We start from the raw sequence: 20427 nt of genomic DNA, 5'->3' as shown, positions 1-20427 counted from the left end.
TGGTCAATACTGCTGCAGTCATAAACTGCAGGGATATGTTCCTAGAAGAGACCACTCACATGGAGGTCTTGGGTCTGCCCTGAGGATATGGGCATATAGGGGAGGAAAACTAATTTTCTTTCTACCTTTCTAGGTTGTGTGGAAAACCCCCCTATACTAAAAGACAGATTGTCCAGAGGAAAACAAACGGAAGTTTAATAACATGTGTACCTTAATGGGGCTTTAGGGTGATGGTGGGGTGGTCTGGAGCCAATGGCCAAGAAAGAATTCTTGAAGACATCTTTGGTGCAAAAGGTGATTTTATTAAAGCATGGAGACAGGACCCATGGGTAGAAAAAGCTGCTTGGAATTGTGATAGGTAACTGATTATATACTCTCCAGTATGGAGGGGGTCAGGGACAGTGAAAGCCTCAAAGGAATTTTGGAAGCAAGGTTTCCAGGACCTTGAGGGGCTAGCTGCTGTTAGGAAAAAAACATTTATTATCATTTAATAAAACCTAAGTCATGAGACCCTTCAGATGTGTATCAGTGGGCCATATGCTTGGAGGATGATTGCCAGCATATATCATGGGAGAGTTGAGATAAAGGAAGTTTCCAAAGGAATTTTTATATGTTAAAGTAGACTTACAGGTTCCTGGGAGGCAGGGGGGGGGGGGGGGCAGGGTAATGTTAAGCCAAGATTCCCTTTTGCTACTAGCAATGTGCCATCATGGAGGCAGCTGAGCTCCTGGAGAGAGGTCACTCACCAGTTTCAAGGACTTGTCAATGAGCTGGAGGCAGTGTGGGAATTTAAGTTTTTATTTGCCTTTGTTTCCTACATCACCACCGCAAGCACTTAAACCCCTTTCCTTTGTTCCTGAGTAGCCAGGGGTGTCTGAGGAACATCACATGTATGGGGAGGAGGGGGTACTAGCTTGCACTTTGCCCTCAGCTTGTGTTATGCTCCCTCATCATGGATACACGGAAGACCCAGGAAAACTGAGTAAAACTCCCTGAAATGCCCACAATATCTCTTTAAATATCATCTTCAGTTCAAGACAAAAGGAAGATGTTGGTGGGAAGAGAGGCAAGTTATAGTGTTATACCCAGATCGCAGTATCCTCACCGACCAGAGACCACCAGGGAGACCGAGTCACGCATGCAAAGGCAAAGGGCTTTATTACGGGCTCGAGCTCGGGCTCACAGACTTCACCAGCGCATGGATCCGTGCTGAGAGCCCCGAACAAGGGCAGAGTAGGGTTTTTATGGGGTTTGAGACAGGGGAGTTACAGAAGTTGTGGCAGGGGAACAGTGATCCAATCATAATTATTCAACATCATTGACAGCGGGTTTGACCATACACATTGTCTAGAGTATTCGTTACTTTTGGCGGGATCCAATTAACAACATTTAGAGTACCTTTAAATTCAACCAATCACAGAGCGAGCCTAGGGTCTTGTTCCGGCGACTAACAGGTTAACTTTAACATTAGGTAACAGGGTCCTATCTATAGTTTCTATCTCCAGGCCTCTCCCTTAACAATGTGGAGGGTGGTCGCTGGCCTTTCTGGATTGGGTGTTGCAAGGGTGGTTTCTCCTGCCTTGGGCAATGTGTAACTACCTGATAGTTTTCGGGGAAGCCGAAACTCAGGCCTTCTAGTTTAGAGGGGAAACTTAAAGCCTGTCATGGGGTCAGTTTGGTTTAGACGTTTAGACCTGTGGCCTTACAATAGGTTAGCAGGTAAAATCTTGGCTGTTAGGGATTTTTGGACAAGGCTGTTATGCAGCTTTGAGTCAGGTGCAGTGACAGGGGCTTCTTGTGATTTAGTCATCCTTCTCTTTCTGGTACAAAGAGAGAAACAGTGTTCCAAATAGAGATTTCCCTGATAAATGCAAATTTCCTTTTACAAAAGAGTAAATTCTACTCTATTTTTAGAGCTTCTCCTGTGTCTGCTTTTTCTCAAAAATAATCAGTTCAAAATAATCCTTATGCCAAAAAGGCATGTTTTGGAGAGGCATATTCTGCTACCCTTCAGGGACAACCTCTAAAAGCATGGAGAATTTAAAACAAAGGCAAAAGATGACTGCATGCCCCTTTAAACACGTATGAGATCATTGACAAGCTGAAGGGTCATTTGCTGCTCTAGAGAAATGCAACCTGGTTTGACATACTATTATAATGTCAACCACCGATCAGACTGTGACATTAGATATTGACTTACAGGGATCAATACTTTTAAATGGGTTTTGTCCCGTGGTCATAGTTTTCTTGCTGGGTGGACATCAGCCAGTTCCCTACCGAATCCAGCAATCTCCTCTCTGCATTCTTTCTTTCACTGGATGTACACACTGGTCTCACTGCTTAGGCGACAGACTTGACCAACTGTTTGTCAACAGTGTTTATGCAAATCATTGAACAAAGCTCTAACTATGGTCACTTCCAAACTGATCTGAGCATTCTACTTGCAGGGGGGTTAAGACATTGTTAACCCGTGGGGTGCTGTGGGGGTTTTCTGGGTCCCCACAGGTACCGATCTCGGCAAGGGCAGTGTGAGCACCCTATTTGCACATCTCACACTTCCTTGGTTTAGAAACTTATTGATTCAAATATGCAAAAAAGCCTGGGGCAGGGACTGAGTAGGTGTGAAAGACAGCCTGATGGCTCTGCTTAGCATCAATTAGCATTTCAAAAAGTGTCAAGTTGCTGGAAGACTCTTTTTTAATTGCTACTAATAGGAGGTTCTAGAGGGAGCAAAGAGCTATCCTGCAAAAAAGAAAGGAGTCCAAAGAGACAAATGAAGGGGGGGAGGGGGGAATGAGGGAAAGAGTGGGGCTTCAGCTATAACTACAAAGGGCACTTACTGGGGATAGAAGACAGATTTCAGAATCCTTAAACCCTGCTTCTCTCACAGAACTTCTTGAGTTTTCCATTCAGTCAGTAGCCCCAGGGTAGCCACTTTCCTTTAACATCCATGTTGGTAATGCAAAGACAATCCTAAACACTAAGAAAAAACGATGCTTTTCTGTTCCTCTGCTGTCACTTCATTGTTTTTTTTTTTTTTTTAAAGGAAATAGAGCCATCACCATAATATCACTCCCTTTCCATTACTGAGGATATTCTCCCTTTGAGCAGTTGAGGGTGGGAGGCGGCTGGAGCTCCAGAGCTGTTATGACTTACCCAGTGTGGAAATAAACAAAGCCTTCCTGAATGAGAACAGCAGAGGCTATTTACTCAGAGCTCACGATGGTGAGGGAGTCAGCCACCGTCCCTTGTGCTTGGCGGAGACTCAACAGCAGGCAAGGGAGTAGGAAAGCTTATAGTGGAGGACAGTGGAAAGCTTCAGGAATGCTCTAATTGGAGGCTGCTGGCATGGCGAAGCTGGAGGAGGGGGGGCTAATCAGAAGTGGGGCATCCCGTGGGATTGGTTTGGGGAGCTCATTTGGCATTCTCTGGTTGGTCCTGAGTTAGTAGGGTGGTTTTAACGAGAGAGAGAGAGAGAGAGAGAGAGAGAGAGAGAGAGAGAAGAGCTACAATCACTGTTCAAGCACTGACCCTTCAGGGACTGGTTGCTGCAGAGGCTGCTAGTCAGAGTTTCATTGTCATGTATGATCTGACCATTGTCTGTCCGTGCATTCAGCCTCTCACCAGGGTTATGTTTATCATCCCAAGATCAGGCAGAGGAACTGACTTGTTCTTGGATCAAAGTAGGAGCTTCTGCAAATCTCGGGCACAAATGGCAACCGGTTTAGAAACACCGATTATTATACCTGAAACGGCACTCAGAGGAGTCCTGGTCTCCCAGTCCTGCAGTCCCCAGGAAAATGGGCTCCCCGCTGGCTGTCGGTGGCAGTTAAGCGGGCTGGGCTGCTGTACAATACAGTCTGAGGGTCTGAGGATGCATGGCTTTCTTGGCACCACTCCATGACTTCTGTATCAACAGGCTTCACTGGGGGGCATCTTAATCAGGTAGCACATTTGGAGGGAATGCCTGTGCAGTGGCGAGAGCCAGGAATGAGCAAAATGTCTGCATAGTGGGTCGGGGACCCAGAGTGGGCACCCATGGGGGCCAGAAAGCTGCCCTTCTCTGGAGGGTCCAGTGACCTGGCTGAGAGAGAGACAGACCTGGAGGAAGGTCCAGGGATGAAGGACAGATCAATCAGCAGAAGAAATGAACCATGGAGAGCTAGAGAGCCACAATAACTGATGTCACCACAGTTCACTAAGTTGGAATGGCTTCCGTCTTTGTGCTCGGCTCTGGCTTCTCAGAACAACATGACAGCTAACGGAAGAAGTGCCCTGAGCTGCGGGGGTCACGGCTGTCCAGGGAGACAGACTCCCAAAAAGAGCCTCGGGTCTGTTCTTATTCTCTTCTCCAAGCTGAGAAATCCTATTGCTTATATTGTGCTCAAAATTCGTATGTTTGGCAGAAATATCTTTGCCATTTACCTCCTTCCCCAGAGCTCCTGAAGCTGGGTGCCCCAGCTCAAGCAGAAGTGTGAGGTCAGAAACCCTGCCCTGGGTGGCAACTGTCAGCTCTTCTCTTGAAGGAAAGCTGGCCCTTGACACTAAGTGGAAAGAATGTTAGGTTTAGAGTCAGGAGGTGACCTGGGTATTGAGTGACCCTGGCACAAGCACTTAAACACTTGGTGTTTATTATAGGACCTGTCAAAATTAGGGATGCCATCCCTGTCTGAGTCGGGTCATACTCACATTCTTTTTATCACAATGTGATAGAAAGCCAGGACTCTGAGGGACAGAGAGCAGACAAAGGATTTCCATCTTTTATTCCCTTATGCCCATTCCCTTGTCTTATGAAAGGCAAGTCTCATAAAATCCACATATTACTTGGCTGCAACTTCCTCTGAGTGTAGGATTCTATACATGACCAAATACCCTGGATCTGGTTTGGTTTACTTGTCTTTGGGAGCAAAATAACATAGAGGGCTACAACTGAGGCTGTATCTTTGCAAGACACAAGGGATCCTAACTCATTTCTTCTACCTCTTGCTTCAGGACAGAAATTCTGGGTTAAAGGTGACATCTAATCACAAGGCTCTTCCCTCACGTGGGTCACAGTGAGATACCCTTCCCCCCTCACTCCCGTCTGGACTACAAACATTTTCAACAAGCAAGCATAATTTCAAACAAGGAGAGAAAATTAACAAGAAATTTGCAAAATTACATGTACTTTTCCTCACTGCAGATAGGCAGTTCTTGTCCTGGAAAGGAATGTATCAATTATTGCATCATTGCTTAAGAAAAAGACACTTTTTCTATTCATTTTATTTGCTGCCAATGAGAAAGAAAAATCTCCAGCACCCAAAAGGAGATTTTCCCCCTAAGATTTCCCAAAATAGTACCAGAGTTTCTCTACCAGTCAAATGTTACACTAGCTTGGTCTGTGTTTGCATTCCAGAGACAGGCATGACTAGTAAAAATAAATCCTTGTGATGAAAAGAATTCTATTTCTTGCAGACAGGGCATGTATGTTGACTGAGAAAAGATAAGGTTCTTGCTTAGGTCTGAGGGTGAGAGGAAAGAAGGCTAGGAATAAAAGATCCAACATTCTCTTCTTACCAGAAGTGAGCTTTTGATCTTACCAAAGAAGAAAAAGTGGCTCACAGAGCCTGCTGGGGACAGGATAGTGAAGTGAGGTGTAAGTGAGCTTCTCAGCATCACCGCACCCCTGCCCAACAGCTCACCGGGTCTGCTTGGAGCTGACCCCACTGGTCACAGTCAGCCAGTTAGGGGACTTGCTCAGGGTCATTCTCTGACCCAGAGACTGTGGTCATGGTCTGTCTTGGTTGACACCACAGATAGTTATTCCAGGAAAGAACACTATGTGACTCATCTTTAAAACAGTTGTGGAGATGGAAGTATATAAAACTGGACCCTGCCAGCCAACATGGGTTGCTGCATGTGACCAGTGACTTGGAATAAGGCCAAAAAGATGGAGGCATCAGGCTGCATGTGCTGTTACTGAGTAGGAGGGCCAGCGATGTGACTGCATGCGGAAATACTAATCTCAGAAGCTCTCGTTGCTCCCATAAATCTGATAAGTCAAAATTCAATAGGGACAAATGTGCCGTTCTGTGTGTGAGTGAGCTCAAGTGCAAGCAGAATCCTTTGGCAAGAAAATTAAAACTTTAACTTCTTTTCTACACTTTGATTAGAGTCTTGGATTTATGCGGATTCTTGGGGCTGAGTGAAACATAAGAAATTCTCAAGCCCAGTGAGTCACCATACAGATAAGGACACTGACCCAGAAAAACTATGACCTAACCCAGACCTGCAGCTCAGTGCCCTCCCCAATCCTAGTGGAAGGGATCCTGGGGTATGCAAACGTGTTTGGTGCCATGTTAGGAATCAGGATAGAGCAGCGGTTAAGAGTACAAGCTTGCAGGTTCTGACAGTCACATGCTGTGAAATTTTGCACAAGCTATCTAACCTCTCTGTTGGCTCATTTGAAAGTAGAGTAGGGGCGACTGTGTGGCTCAGTTGGTTAAGTGGCAGATTCTTGATTTCAGCTCAGGTCATGATTTTATGGTTTGTTAGATCGAGCCCCATGTCAAGATCTGTTCTGTCAGATAAGAGCCTGCTTGGGATTCTCTCTCTTTCTCTTTGCCCCTTCCCCCCCCAAATAATTAAATAAACATTAAAAAAAGAAAATAGGGTAAAAAGTCAGTAATGGCTTATAGGAATTTTCAATAAATGTTAGATATTGTTTGCATGCTGTGTTTAGTACTTTCTGCAACTCTTCATATAAATGAACATAGATAAAAGTTTAGAAATACATATATATACACACATGTATGTGCGTGTATGTATCTCTGTATATTCACATATAGTTTTAAAACGTATATTACAACTGTAGAATAAAGAGGAAGAAAGACCTGACTCTGAAAAAAGACCATTTGAAAAATTCTGCAGGTTCTTGGCTGAATGCAAGTTCAACAGGAGCTAAGGATGTGACTAGGCAGCTAAACAAACTAATGGCACTCCAGGCTCCATTGCAATTATCAAGAGAGGAAATAGCCTCAAGTTTCTGAGTTAATCAGACCATGTTTAGACCATTGGTCCCAGCTGCAAATCATAGTAGCTGTCACCAAGCTGATATCTAGGATGCTGGGGAGTCTTGGAAGCCTGGTCCCATAAGGAAAAACTGAGGCATTGGGGAGTGCTTAGCCAGGAGAATACTTGGTGCTAGGGGAAGGAGATGATGTAGTATCGAAAGTCTATCATTAGGATGACAACAATTCAAGCAATAAAACCAGGGCAATAGATGGAAGTTAAAGGGATGAGTCTTTCACATGAATATAAAAATGAAATTTTATCAATCACAGATACTTACAAAGACATGGTTTTCCATCCTGCATGGATAGTCCCTAAGCCCTTTGTATTGGAGCAGTAACTAGCACTTGTAAAATGGTTCCTGCATTTAGTGGTTGGAAATGATAACAGCGACCATTGCAAACTCTAATTCTTATAACAATTCTATAAGGGAAGGCCTATTGTCTTCATTTTACAGTTGAGAAAACTGAGACTCAAAGTGGTAATTTTGTAGACCCAAGGTCATATATCTAGTAATTAGATGGAAGATTAAATCCAGATCTGATTCCAAATTGCAGGTTCAATCTATCATGCCCTGATGTTGACCTTTCCAGCTTAATTTTTCCCATTTCCACCTGTCCACCCTATTTCCACCTGACTGGTCAAAATTAAATGCAGAGTAGCAAATTCCCTCACTGCTGCTTTATCTACTTCTGATCAAAATTGCTTAAAATTTTTTGAAAGAACTCCTCAGATTCCTAGAAAGGAAAATGCAAATAAACAACTATCCATAAGTCAAATTTCCTGAATATAATTACAGACTATATCTTAAATAGAAGACAAAATATATTCTTTAAAAACCAAAATGGGGAAGCCTGGGTGGCTTAGTCACATCAAGCGTCTGATTCTTGATCTCTGCTCAGGTCATGATCTCCTGGTTTCTGGTATCAACCCCCTGTCGGGTTCTGTACTGACAGCGTGGAGACAGCTTGGGATTCTCTCTCTCTCTCTCTCTCTCTCTCTCTCTCTCTGCCCCTCCCCAACTCATGCATGTGTGCACACGTGTTCTCTCTCTCAAAATAAATAAACTTTTTTAATCTGCATTTTTGTCAATTTCTGTTTAGACTTCTTTTTGTATTTATTTTTATAACAACTTCATTAAAATATAATTCACATACCACAACTCATTCATTTAAAGTATACATTTCAATGGCTTTTAATGTATTCATTCATAGAGTTGAGCAACCATGACCACAATCAATTTCGAATGTTTTTATCATCCCAAATCTCATACCCATTATCAGCCATTCTCCACTTCCCTTCTACCCCTACAGCCCTAGGCAACCACTAATCTACTTTTTTGTCTCTATGGATTTGCCGATTCTGGATATTTCATGTAAATGGAATCATACAATATGTGGTCTTTTGTGATTGGCTTCTTTCACTTAGTGTAACATTTTCAAGGTTTATCCATGTTGTAGCATGGGTTTGTATTTCCTCTTTATTGCTAAATAATATTTGACTCGATTCTATGGCTACAACATTTTTGTTGATCTTTGCATCTGTTGAAGGATATTTGGGTTGTTTCCACTTCTTAATTATTATGAATAATGCTACTATGAACATTCATGTAAAATGTGCAGATATTTTCATTTTTCTTGGATATATATTCAGGAGTAAAATTGCTGTCATAGGATCACCTATGATGTTTAATTTTTTGAGGAACCACTAGACTGTTTTCCAAAGCACCTGCACCATTTTACATTCTCCCACCAAACAGTGTATTGGGTTCCAATTCTTCTACACTCTCACCAACGCTTGTAATTGTCCTTTGGAGTATAACTACCCTACTGGGAATGAAATGGTAGTTCATTGTGGTTTTCATTTGTATTTTTAGTCTATTGGGGCTTTTTCTGTATTCTGAAGCTACTCATAAACATAAAATGTTATATGATTATATCTTTTTATTGGAATATAACTTTGATCAATATGAAATAAAACCTCCATCCCCAAACATGCTTTGCCTTAAATTCTATTTTGCTTGATAGTAATACTGCTATATGTATGTTTTGTTAATGCTTTCCTGGCATATATTTTCTCATGTCATTTTGTTTTAGAAAACCTCATGTACAGCACAGAATTTATTTATTTATTGTAACTCTGAATTTTAATAAAATATAGTCTATTTATCTTTGTTATGATTACTTACAATTTTAATTTATACTTTCAAATTTTCTATTATTTTTTAGTATTTCTTTTTTTCTCTACTACCTTTTTAAAGATTGACTGAATTTTGCTTACTTTATCTACTTTTAGTGGTTTTCCATAAATATTTCAAACATATTTATTTCTTAACTTTATTTATTAAGTTAAGAAAGTTAACAAGCTCTTCTTTCTCCCTTACTCATTCCTGCCACCTCTCACACTACAATTATCTGGGATTTCAGTTCCAATTACAGGAGTACTGTTGGTGTCTGGGTGGCCCAGTCAGTTAAGCATACTATTTGATTTTGGCTCAGGTCATAATCTCATGATCATGAGATTGAGCCCTGCATTAAGCTCTGCACTGGGTGTGGAGCCTGCTTAAGATTCTCTCTCACCCTCTCCCTGTGTCCCTCCACCGATCATGTTCACTTTCTCTCAAAACAAAAAAGAATACTATTAATAATAACAATGGCAACACATATTTATAGGGCAGATTACTCTATTCCACAACTTGTCTTAAATGACTTAGAAGTATTAATTTATCAATTTTTACCAATATGTCTATGAGGTATATATATATGGTTATGTTACCTGCCAAAAGTAACTCAATTAATAGATTAACAGCACAGTTTATATTAATGCTATTCATCAACATTTATTTAAACTTAACTCTAAGTTTCACTGTTTCCTTTGATCGACAAAATGGATAAAGGGGGGTAGGAGTTATGGAATAAGTAATGGAAATAAAAGGCACAGCACAGGGAATATAATCAATGATACTATAGCAGTGTTGTATGATGACAGATGGTAGCTACATTTATGGTGAGCATAGCATAATATACACACAGGTTGAACACTGTTGCACATCTGAAACTAATGTCACGTCATGTGTCAACTACACTAAAAATTTAAAAATAAAATCTTTGCCAATTCATTATGTGAGGAATTAGTATCTCAGAATAATTTTGTCGTGCACTTCCATAATTTTGAGTAATTCTGAATAACTTTTTTTTGTGTGTGAATTGTCTTCTCATATTTTTTTATCCATTTTTCTATTGAGTTCTTTGGTTACTTTTCTGCAATTAATTCTATCTGTATATTGCATGTCTGTAATAAATTCTTCAAATATTTTCTCCTACTTTTTCATTCATTGTTTAACTTTGCTTATGGGTATTTTATTTGTTTTTACCATGTAAAGGTTGAAGTTTTTAAAATATAGTTAAATTAATCAATCTTTTCCTTTATTGCCCCCATATTTTGAGTAATAACTAGAAAACTTTGCCTATATCCAGGTTATAAAGGAATTCACCTATACTTTCTTCTAAGAAATGTATAATTCTGTTTTTATCTTTGATCTCTGATCTCTTTGTAGCTTATTCCTGGGTAGCTGATTCTTATTTGAGAATTCACTGAATGTAGTACTTGCTGAGTTCTTGTATACTTTAAGCTGTTTTTCTACAGCCTTGATACTTGAAGGACAACTTGACTGGAAATAAAATTTTTGGGTCACACTTTTCTTTTCTTGAATTTCTTGCAATGCCTTCATTTTGCCTTGCTGTGTATGTTTCTTCTGAGCAGTCTGATGTTAGCCTAATTCTCTTGCCCTTTAGTCATTTGGTCTTTTTGCCTGGAGGCTCTGAGGATTTTTTTTTTTTTTTAAATCTTTGAAGTATAATAGTTTTATTAAGATATTTCTTGGAATCGGGGCGCCTGGGTGGCTCAGTCGTGGGCAGCCGACTTCGGCTCAGGTCATGATCTCGCGGTTTGTGGGTTCAAGCCTCATGTCAGGCTCTGTGCTGACAGCTCAGAGCCTGGAGCCTGCTTCAGATTCTGTATCTTCCTCTCTCTCTGACCCTCCTCTGCTCACTCTCTCTCTCTTTCTCTCAGAAATAAAACATTTAAAAAAGTTTAAAAAAATATATTTCTTGGAATCAACTGTTGTGGGTGAATTTTCCAGGTTGCTCAGTGGGACTTACCAATATGTAGATTCAGATTTTTTTTTAATTCCAAAGATTATCTTGGACTATAGTTTTAAACATTATTTATTGTTTCTATTCCATTGTTTATTTTTCTGCTTCAGGGAAGCAGAAATTATGTTGACTTTGCTTTGTCTGTCTTCTATCTCAACCACTTTCTCCACAATCCCTTTCACATCCTCTGTATTTTGTCTTCATTTTCTTGGTTGTTTTCTGCCTTTCTTCAATGACCCATGATTAAATGCTCATTAGAATCTTTCCTAGTCATCTTGTAAATTAGTCTTCATTCTTGAGATGATTTTCTTTTTCTTCCATTTCTTTCTTGAGTATAATTTTTATTTTTTTCTGTTTTTATCTATTTTATTCCCTTGTTTTCTTAAGTCAAGGTAGTTTTTCATATCAAGTATTTGTTGATATTCAGTTTGAAGTACTGTTTGTTTTCTTCTGCTTTATGGTTGGTTTAGGTGGGAACTTTGATTCTCTTCTGTGTTCTTCTAATAAAAGTTTTATGTAGGTAATGACTACATTCATGTATTCATGGGGAGGGGCAGGTTTCTCAAGATTTCTATATTGAAAGCATCATCTTCTGTCAGTAGTGAAGTGCATTTTCTCTAATGCATTACTTTTTTGTAATGGGGTGAGAAGAGTTTGCTTTCCTTTGAGTGTGTATTCTTTTCTGTCTCTCGGGATTTTAAAACTCCTCCTCTTGCTTCTTTCCCTCCCCCCACCCCCAATCACTCAGGTTACAAAGGACATCACTCTTTTACCCTTTTCTTCCCCAGAAGTCTTCCCATGAATTCCACTTCAAATTTCCACACACTTTTAAGTCCCTCCCCTGTAGTCAGTGCTTTGATTTAGCAAAACTCATTTTCAGCATTTTTGTATTTAGGATGAAATTTCTCTTCCTGCAGGTGATTTCAGCATGAGCTTAGATTCATGATCTTCCACACAGTTTTTCCAAGTCTCCGCCTCCCACGACCATTCTCCACAAAGGATTGTAGTAGAAGCTACAGAGACAGCTTTGCTGGGGTTTACTGTTAATACTAATAAGTTATTTGGAGCTTGTCATGTTTTTCTATATTCTAGTTATTCTAAAAGTATCTGTTTTATGTGGTTTTATTTGTTCCTTGTGTTGATCTGTATACTTTTTGGAGAATATGTGGACTGATGAGGATTTATGCAGCTGCTATTTTCCTTAGGTTACCTGGAATTCTCAATATCATCTTTTAACTCCTTGAATATATTTGGCATGGTTCTTTTAAATCCCATATCTGATATCTCAATTATCTGAATCTCCTGTGGACCTGTTTCTATTGTCTATTGCCTTTCTTATTTTTGGTCATATAGTCTTGATTCCTTGTACCCTGGTACTATTTTTTTTTTAAGTACTAGACAGGGCATATAAAAATTATGGACAAACTTTGAGAACAGGATGTTGGATCTTTCTCCAGAAAGGATTTACTTTTGTGTCTGGCAGGCAGGCACCCACAGACACTCTCACTCCCAGACCATCTTAATCCAATAGGGATTAAGAGAGTTTGAAATGGCTTCATCTCATATACTGACTGATTCTTTCTGGCTCATTCTTACTCCTAAGAGGTAGCCTGAGCCAGAGCCTTGGAGATTAGCAGCATCTCCGTCTAGTAGAATCTTGAACTCCCTTTTTCATTTCTTTAAGTCACCAAGTCTACTGATCTTCAGCTTCTTAGTCTCTATTCTTTCAGAGTCAGCAAATACTTTGAGTTTAAACTGACACCTCACTCATCCCTCTGGGCCTTTTTCCACTCCCAGATCTTGGTCCTGCAATTTCTCACTATCTTGTTAGTTATCTGATGTCTTCAAATATATTTTTTTTCTATTTTGTCCAGTTATTGTAATTTGTAACCCTCAGTAGGAAGGATTGATTCAATCAACCTACTCTCCCATTGCCAAAGTATTTTCCATGGCATTTCCCTGCTTTTTCTCAAGAATCAAAGTAAGATAAACTTCCAGTTACAAGATAAATAAATATGAGGGTTATAAATACAGCATGCTAACTATAGTTAACATTACTGTATGATATATATGAAAGTCGTTAGAGTAAATCTTGAGTTCTTATCACATGGAAAATTTTTTTCTCCCCCCCTTTTTATTGTATCTATATGAGATGATGAATGGTAATTAACTTACTGTGATACTCATTTCACAATATATGTAAGTCAAACCATTATGCTATACATCTTAAAGTTATACAGTGATGTTAATTATATCTTAATAAAACTGAAAATATTATATTAACAATAAAAAGAAATCACAGTAAGGCCACTTTTTTTAATTTATCTCTCCTGTCTGCTCATCCTTCTCTTCTAAGTGTACATAGAACATCAAAAACTCAAAAGACTGTTTGCAGCAGCACCTGAACATTACCCTTATCCTTCCTCAGTCACTGTGGACATAGATCTCTCTTAGAGTAACAAGAGAAAACATACTGACTGCATGTTTTCCGAGGGCTGCTATAACAAATTACCACAAACTCAGTGGCTTAAAACAACAAAAAATTGTTTTCTTAGTTTTGCAGGAAATAAATCCAAAATCAAGGTGTCAATAGAGCCATGCCCTCTCAAAAGCTTTAGGAGAAGGCAGAGAAGGACAAATACCATATGTTTGCATGTATAGGAGGATTAGGAGGAACTTGACGGAGGAACAAGGGGGAGAAGAAGGGCGGAAATGGTGGGGGAAAGGGAGAGAGGCAAACCATGAGAGACTCTTGAATGCTGACAAAAACTGAGGACTGATGGGTGTGGGGGGAGGGGGGATGGGCATGGAGGAGGGCACTTGTGGGGATGAGCACTGAGTGTTATGTAGAAACTAATTTGACAATAAACTATTTGTAAAAAATAAATAAATAAATAAATAAAAAAAGCTTTAGGAGAGAATCCATCTTTGTCTCCTCCAGCTTCTGATGGCTCCTGGCAGCATTAGTCCAATCTGTGCCTTCTTCCCCACAAGACCTTCTCTGCCCTGCGTCTCTATGATTGCATCTCAGAGTATTCCTTTCCTTTCTCTTCAAGGACACTGTTCAATGAATTCAGAATCCATCCTAAATTCAGAATGATCTCATATCAAGATTCTTAACTTAATGGCATTTACAAAGACCTTGTTTCCAAATAAGTTCACATTCACAGGCACCGGGGGCTAGGACCTACATATATCTTTGGCGGAGAGACACAATTCACCCCACTACACTGATCACTCACTACATGCCAGCAACTGTGCTGAACCATTTACAAGGATTACTCTATTTAGCACTCATAACAGCGCTATGAATAGATACTATTAATCTACCCATTTACAAATGAGGAAATGGAAGTTAGGCTAGAGGCTAAGTAATGTGTCCAAGATTTCACATTCAGTAGTTTAAAGATTTGGAATCCAGACCCAGGCAGGCAGACTCCAGAGTCATCATCCTAAATCATGAGACTGTACCACATCCTTAAGCATCAGACTTTTTGGAACTGCTACACCAAGGGAAAAAGGGACAGAGGACAGCCAAGTCTCCTTTTGGAAACCATGGGAAAGAACATGTAAAACGGGTAAGGAAGGAGTTGGGGAACCTCTTCCTCCTCCTCCTCTACTTCTTGCATGATCTCTCCGGACATGTTATGCCTGCTATAAGTCTCCAGGTCCCATGCAAGGTGCTGTCAATTTGGGAGCCCACACATATTTCAGTTAGGTTTGTTTTTATTGTGAAGAACAGAGGCCTATGCTGATACTGATCTGTTAAGCGCCCTAGCTCTTAGAATATGTTTGGCACATAAGGGAAAACCATGATCATATGGGAACTTCAGAGCAAATAGTGTGGTGCAGCTGGGTATCACAGGGATTAGAAGTGGGAGTCATCAGGTTCTGAGACAGCTGGGAACTGGTTGTTTCTAGCTCTCCCTCGTGAGCTGCTTAGCCTCTGTCTCTCCTCCTTGTTCCATTTATTTCTAACCACCACCCCCACTCCTTTGTGGTTTTAGCTCCCTCTTTGGCTTGCACATTGCTTTAGCTTGCCGTGACCTGGCTGCCCTCAGTGGAACCTGGGTCTGGTAGCAAAGAGGGCAGCTACACGACAGCATAGGTGACAACACGTCAGTGGTACCTGATGCGGGCCTTCCCCACTTCTGCAGAAAGAACCTAAGTTGCTGCATGTATCAGGGTCCCAGAAGCTAACAGATGGCTGCTCAAAAGGGATACTAAAGCGAGTTTAAAGGATAGATTGTTTACAGAGGGGAGTAGGGTCAAGGGAACGGAAAAGCATAGAGAAGCATCAAGGGATATAAAGGGAACTCGTTAAACCCCTGAGTTGTTATAGCAATCCAGTGAGAGCTATAACCACAAGAGAGGGTCTGCTTGATGGGAGCTGAGCAGTCAGGCTGGACCAGGGGCAGAGAATAAATACTTCCACTCCTTTCCTCTCCCATCCTCTGATCTGCTGCTGCTGCCTCCCACTGGCTGATCTAATCAGAAGCCCGAGGACAAAAGCACCCAGCCGCTGCAGCCCATAGAAGTCAGTCTTTGGGGGAACAGGATGGGAGGGAGAGGTGGGGGAAACAAAGTCCCCAGCATCTACCTCTACTGGTTTACTCCTATTTCCAGTAGTTCTAGAAATAACTGGATTTGGTGAAGCTCTTTGCAGGAAGGCAGCCACAGAAGGTTTCCATCACAGTAACCAGAACCCAGGGTGCTGAGAGCAAAGGATGGAATGTCTGAGAGGAAAGGGGGGTGGGAGGGGTAAGTGGGAAGGACAACAGAAAGGGAGAGAAGGCTGGGCTGGGAGGTAACCGAGGAACAAAGTGGAGAAAGCTCCCAGCTGTCAAACTATCACATGCTAATCTCTAATCCTTTGTTTAAAAATGGCCTCACTGAGGGGCGCCTGGGTGGCTTAGTCGGTTAAGCCTCTGACTTTCGCTTAGGTCATGATCTCCTGGTTCGTGGGTTCGATCCCCGCGTCGGGCTCTGTGCTGACTGCCAGCTCAGAGCCTGGAGCCTGTTTCAGAGTCTGTGACTCCCTCTCTCTCTGACCCTCCCCTGCTCATACTGTCTCTCTCTCCTAGAAAAAAAAAATGGCCTCACTGAGTTGTTTACCCACCTTGAGCACTTTCAACAGCCCCACATCTGTCGTTATTCTGGATGAGCTCTCCGAGCCTTCCATGTTGCTCCTGGGCCCATTCTCTCTTATATAAAAGCACTTTTTAATTGCCACATCTTCTGAGGCAGAGAAAGCTTAATCGGAATGCAACTTTAAAACTAACAGCAATCAGCAGAGATCCATCAATTAGCATTCGGCATTAAGCAAAGCAGAATATTTTCCAAGCCTCCAAGGGCCTCTCCACACCTGAACATTCTACAGGGTTCATTCTCTCCTGTTTGAATAATATTCAGGCTCTTGACTGACAGACCGTTTCTCCCAGCTGCCAAAAGAATAACCCATTTTCTACTGTAGCTCTTTCTAACTCCAAGAGATACAGCTCCAACAAAGCTCTTTACTCTGATAAACACACTTTTTTAAAGGAAAAGAACTATCTGCTTCAAACCACTAATTACAATTTATTATAATACTGCCCAGGAAGGTCATTGGGCATCCTGGACTAAGATTTTCTGCTTCAAAATGAAGTAAGAGAACTGACTCTGGGTCACCTCTGGTATGAATTCATGAGACTGCTTATAAAGTTCAGAGAATTCCTGGCAAGAAAGTTACTTCATAATGATCTATTTCACCTATAGCTATTGGGCTGTCACTTCTGGCGCTCAGAAAGTTATCAGATAGTGTTTGAATTTGGTGACATCTAACAATATTAGAACGACAGCACAGACATTTCTGATGCATTTCATTTTTGCAGAATTTTTTCCAGTTTCGTTTCTGGATAAATTACTGTTATCATCATAATGATAGAAAGCAATGTGTAGTTACTGTACAACATTAAAAACAAGAAAAGTATCGTACAGTAAGGAGTTAACTCAGCAGGCTTGGGCTGCTCAAACCTGCACCTTCAAGGTCTTCAGGACCTGCCGTTCATTGGCCTAGTCCTTCGAGATGATCTCTGAGCATTTGGAGCACACTGCCTGATGAGAGTGTCTTTGTATGCCCGAAGACTTGGGCCATACCAGGTAGTTTATGCTAACATTGTGATTTACGGTGAGCAACTGTTTTTGTGGTTTGGTTTAAAAACATTTTTTAAGCAGGAAACAACCTCCTTGACCTCCACCGCAGCAACTTCTTACTTGACACATCCCCAAAAGCAAGGGAATCAAGAGCAAAAATAAATTTTTGGGACCTCATCAAGATTAAAAGCTTCTGCACAGCCAAGGAAACAACCCACAAAACTAATAGGCAACCAACGGAATGGGAAAAGATAGTTGCAAATGACATAGGAGATAAAGGGTTAATATCCAGAATCTATAAGGAACTCACCAAACTCCACACCCGAAAAACAAACAACCCAGTGAAGAAATGGGCAGAAGACATGAACAGACACTTCTCCAAAGAGGACATCCAGATGGCCAACAGACACATGAAACGATGCTCAGCATCCCTCCTCATCAGGGAAATACAAATCAAAACCACACTGAGATACCACCTCACGCCAGTGAGAGTGGCTAAAATGAGCAAATCAGAGAACTCTAGATGCTGGCGAGGATGTGGAGAAACGGGCACCCTCCTACCCTGTTGGTGGGAATGTAAACTGGCGCAGCCCCTCTGGAAAACAGTGTGGAGGTTCCTCAGGAAACTAACAATAGAACTCCCCTAGGACCCAGCAAGAGCACTGCTAGGAATTTACCCAAGGGATACAGAAATGCTGATGCATAGGAGCACATGTACCCCAATGTTCATAGCAGGAGTCTCAACAATAGCTAAAACATGGAAAGAGCCTAAGTGTCCATCAATGGATGAATGGATCAAGAAGATGTGGTTTATCTATACCATGGAATACTACATGGCAATGAGAAAGAATGAAATCTGGCCATGTGTAGCAACATGGATGGACCTTGAGGGTGTTATGCTGAGCGAAATAAGTCAGGCAGAGAAGGACAGACACCATATGTTTGCATGTATAGGAGGATTAGGAGGAACTTGACGGAGGAACAAGGGGGAGAAGAAGCGGGGAAATGGTGGGGGAAAGGGAGAGAGGCAAACCATGAGAGACTCTTGAATGCTGACAAAAACTGAGGACGGGGGGGGGGGGGGGGGGGGGGGGGATGAGCATGGAGGAGGGCACTCGTGGGGATGAGCACTGAGTGTTATGTGGAAACTAATTTGACAATAAACTATTTGTAAAAAAAAAAAAAAAAAAAAGAAAAGAAAAAAGAAACAAAACTGGAAAAAAAAAGTTTTTTAAAAAGTTTTATTTATTTTGAGAGAGAGAGAGTGCATGTGTGAGCAGCGGAGGGACAGAGAGAGACAGAGAGAGAGTCCCAAGCAGGCTCTGCACTGTCAGCACAGAGCTCCATGCAGAGCTCCAACTCATGACCTGTAAGACCATGACCTGAGCTGAAATTAAGAGAAAGACGCTTAACTGATGGAGCCAGCCAGGTGCCCCTGAACAACTGTTTTTGTAGGCTTGAGGCTTTGGCCACGCCGTAGACACATCTGACCTCTGGAATGCGGGGTGTGCCTGCCCACGTGACTGACCCCTGGCTACCAAGGCTCAGTGAGCATCCCCAGCTACGAACTTCCCTGGCCAGCAACACTTCACACGTGCTATCACACATTGTTGCCGGGCGGACTGAGCACTGTCCGTGTGACTCCGTGGGGTCGGGACAACTGGAAGCTTGTCCAGAGTTCCTAGACTCTGCCCTAGTGCCTTTTCCCTTTGCTGACTTTAATAAGAGCTTAGAATATTTTCTGAGTCCTGCGAGTCCTACTAGTGAATCATCTAACATAATGGATGGTCTTGGGATCCTCGATGCAAATATAAAAAAACAAAATAAAAACTGTTGTCCCACTTCTAAAGATGTTTTCTTTTTTATTTATTTTTTACTGTTTGTTTATTTTTGAATGAGAGAGAATGTGCACGCACACGTGCGCACACACAAATAAGCGAGAAGGGGAGAGGCAGAGAGAGAGAGAGAGAGACGCAGAATCCAAAGCAGGCTCCATGCTCAGGTCATGATCTCACAGTTCATGGGTTTGAGCCCTTGCAGGTTCTCCACTGATAGTGGGACGCCTGTTTGCCATTCTTTCTCTCACTCTGCTCTTCCTCTGCTTCCTGTCTCTCTTAAAATAAATAATCAATAAACTTTAAAATAAGGGGTGCCTGGGAGGCTCAGTCGGTTAAGCACCCGACTTCAGCTCAGGTCATGATCTCGCGACTGAGTTTGAGCCCCTTGTCAGGCTCTGGCAGACAGCTTGGAGCTTAGAACCTGCTTTGGATTCTGTGTCTCCCCCTCTCTCTCTGCTCCTCCCCTGCTCATGCTCTTCTTTCTCGGTCTCTCAATAGTAAATAAATGTTAAAAAAAAAGAAAAAAGAGGGGCGCCTAGGTGGCTCAGTTGGTTAAGCATCTGACTTCAGCTCAGGTCACAATCTCATAGTTCGTGGGTTCGAGCCCCACGTCGGGCTCTGTGCTGACAGCTAGCTCAGAGCCTGGAGCCTGCTTCAGATTCTGTGTCTCCCTCTCTCTCTGACCCTCCCCTGCTCATGCTGTCTCTCTCTCTGTCTCTCTCTCTCTCAGAAATAAATAAAACATTAAAAAAATTTTTTCTTAAAGAAAGAAAAAAGAAATTAGAGCACCATGAGTGCCTTTAAAAAATAATAAAATTAAATTAAATAAATAAATCAGAGTGCATGGAAGACTAGTCGGTTAAGATTCCAACTTCAGCTCAGGTCAAGATCTCACAGTTCTTGAGTTCCAGCCCTGCATCAGGCTCTGTGCTGTCAGCTCGAAGCCTGAGCTGCTTCAGATTCTGTGTCTCCCTCTCTCTCTGTCCCTCCCCTGCTCATGCTCTCTCTCTCTCTCTCTCTCAAAAATAAATAACAAACCGTTTTTAAATGTTTATATATATAATTTTTGTGTACACACACACACACACTTAGAGATTTTGTTCTATATACTCCAACATTTTTGTTAATGGGAAATGGATCATATTATATATTGTTTAGTAACCTTTTCTCGGTTAATATAAAATGAACACATTTTCCTATGCCCTTAAATACTGTACTTGTACAGTATTCTGTTGTATTGAACTTATGGGTGC

Source organism: Hyaena hyaena, unplaced genomic scaffold, assembly GCF_003009895.1.
Source record: "Hyaena hyaena isolate Hyena2069 unplaced genomic scaffold, ASM300989v1 scaffold_150, whole genome shotgun sequence".
Lineage (NCBI taxonomy): Eukaryota > Metazoa > Chordata > Mammalia > Carnivora > Hyaenidae > Hyaena > Hyaena hyaena.
The sequence above is the reverse complement of the archived record's forward strand: the minus strand, read 5'-3'. Positions refer to the sequence as shown.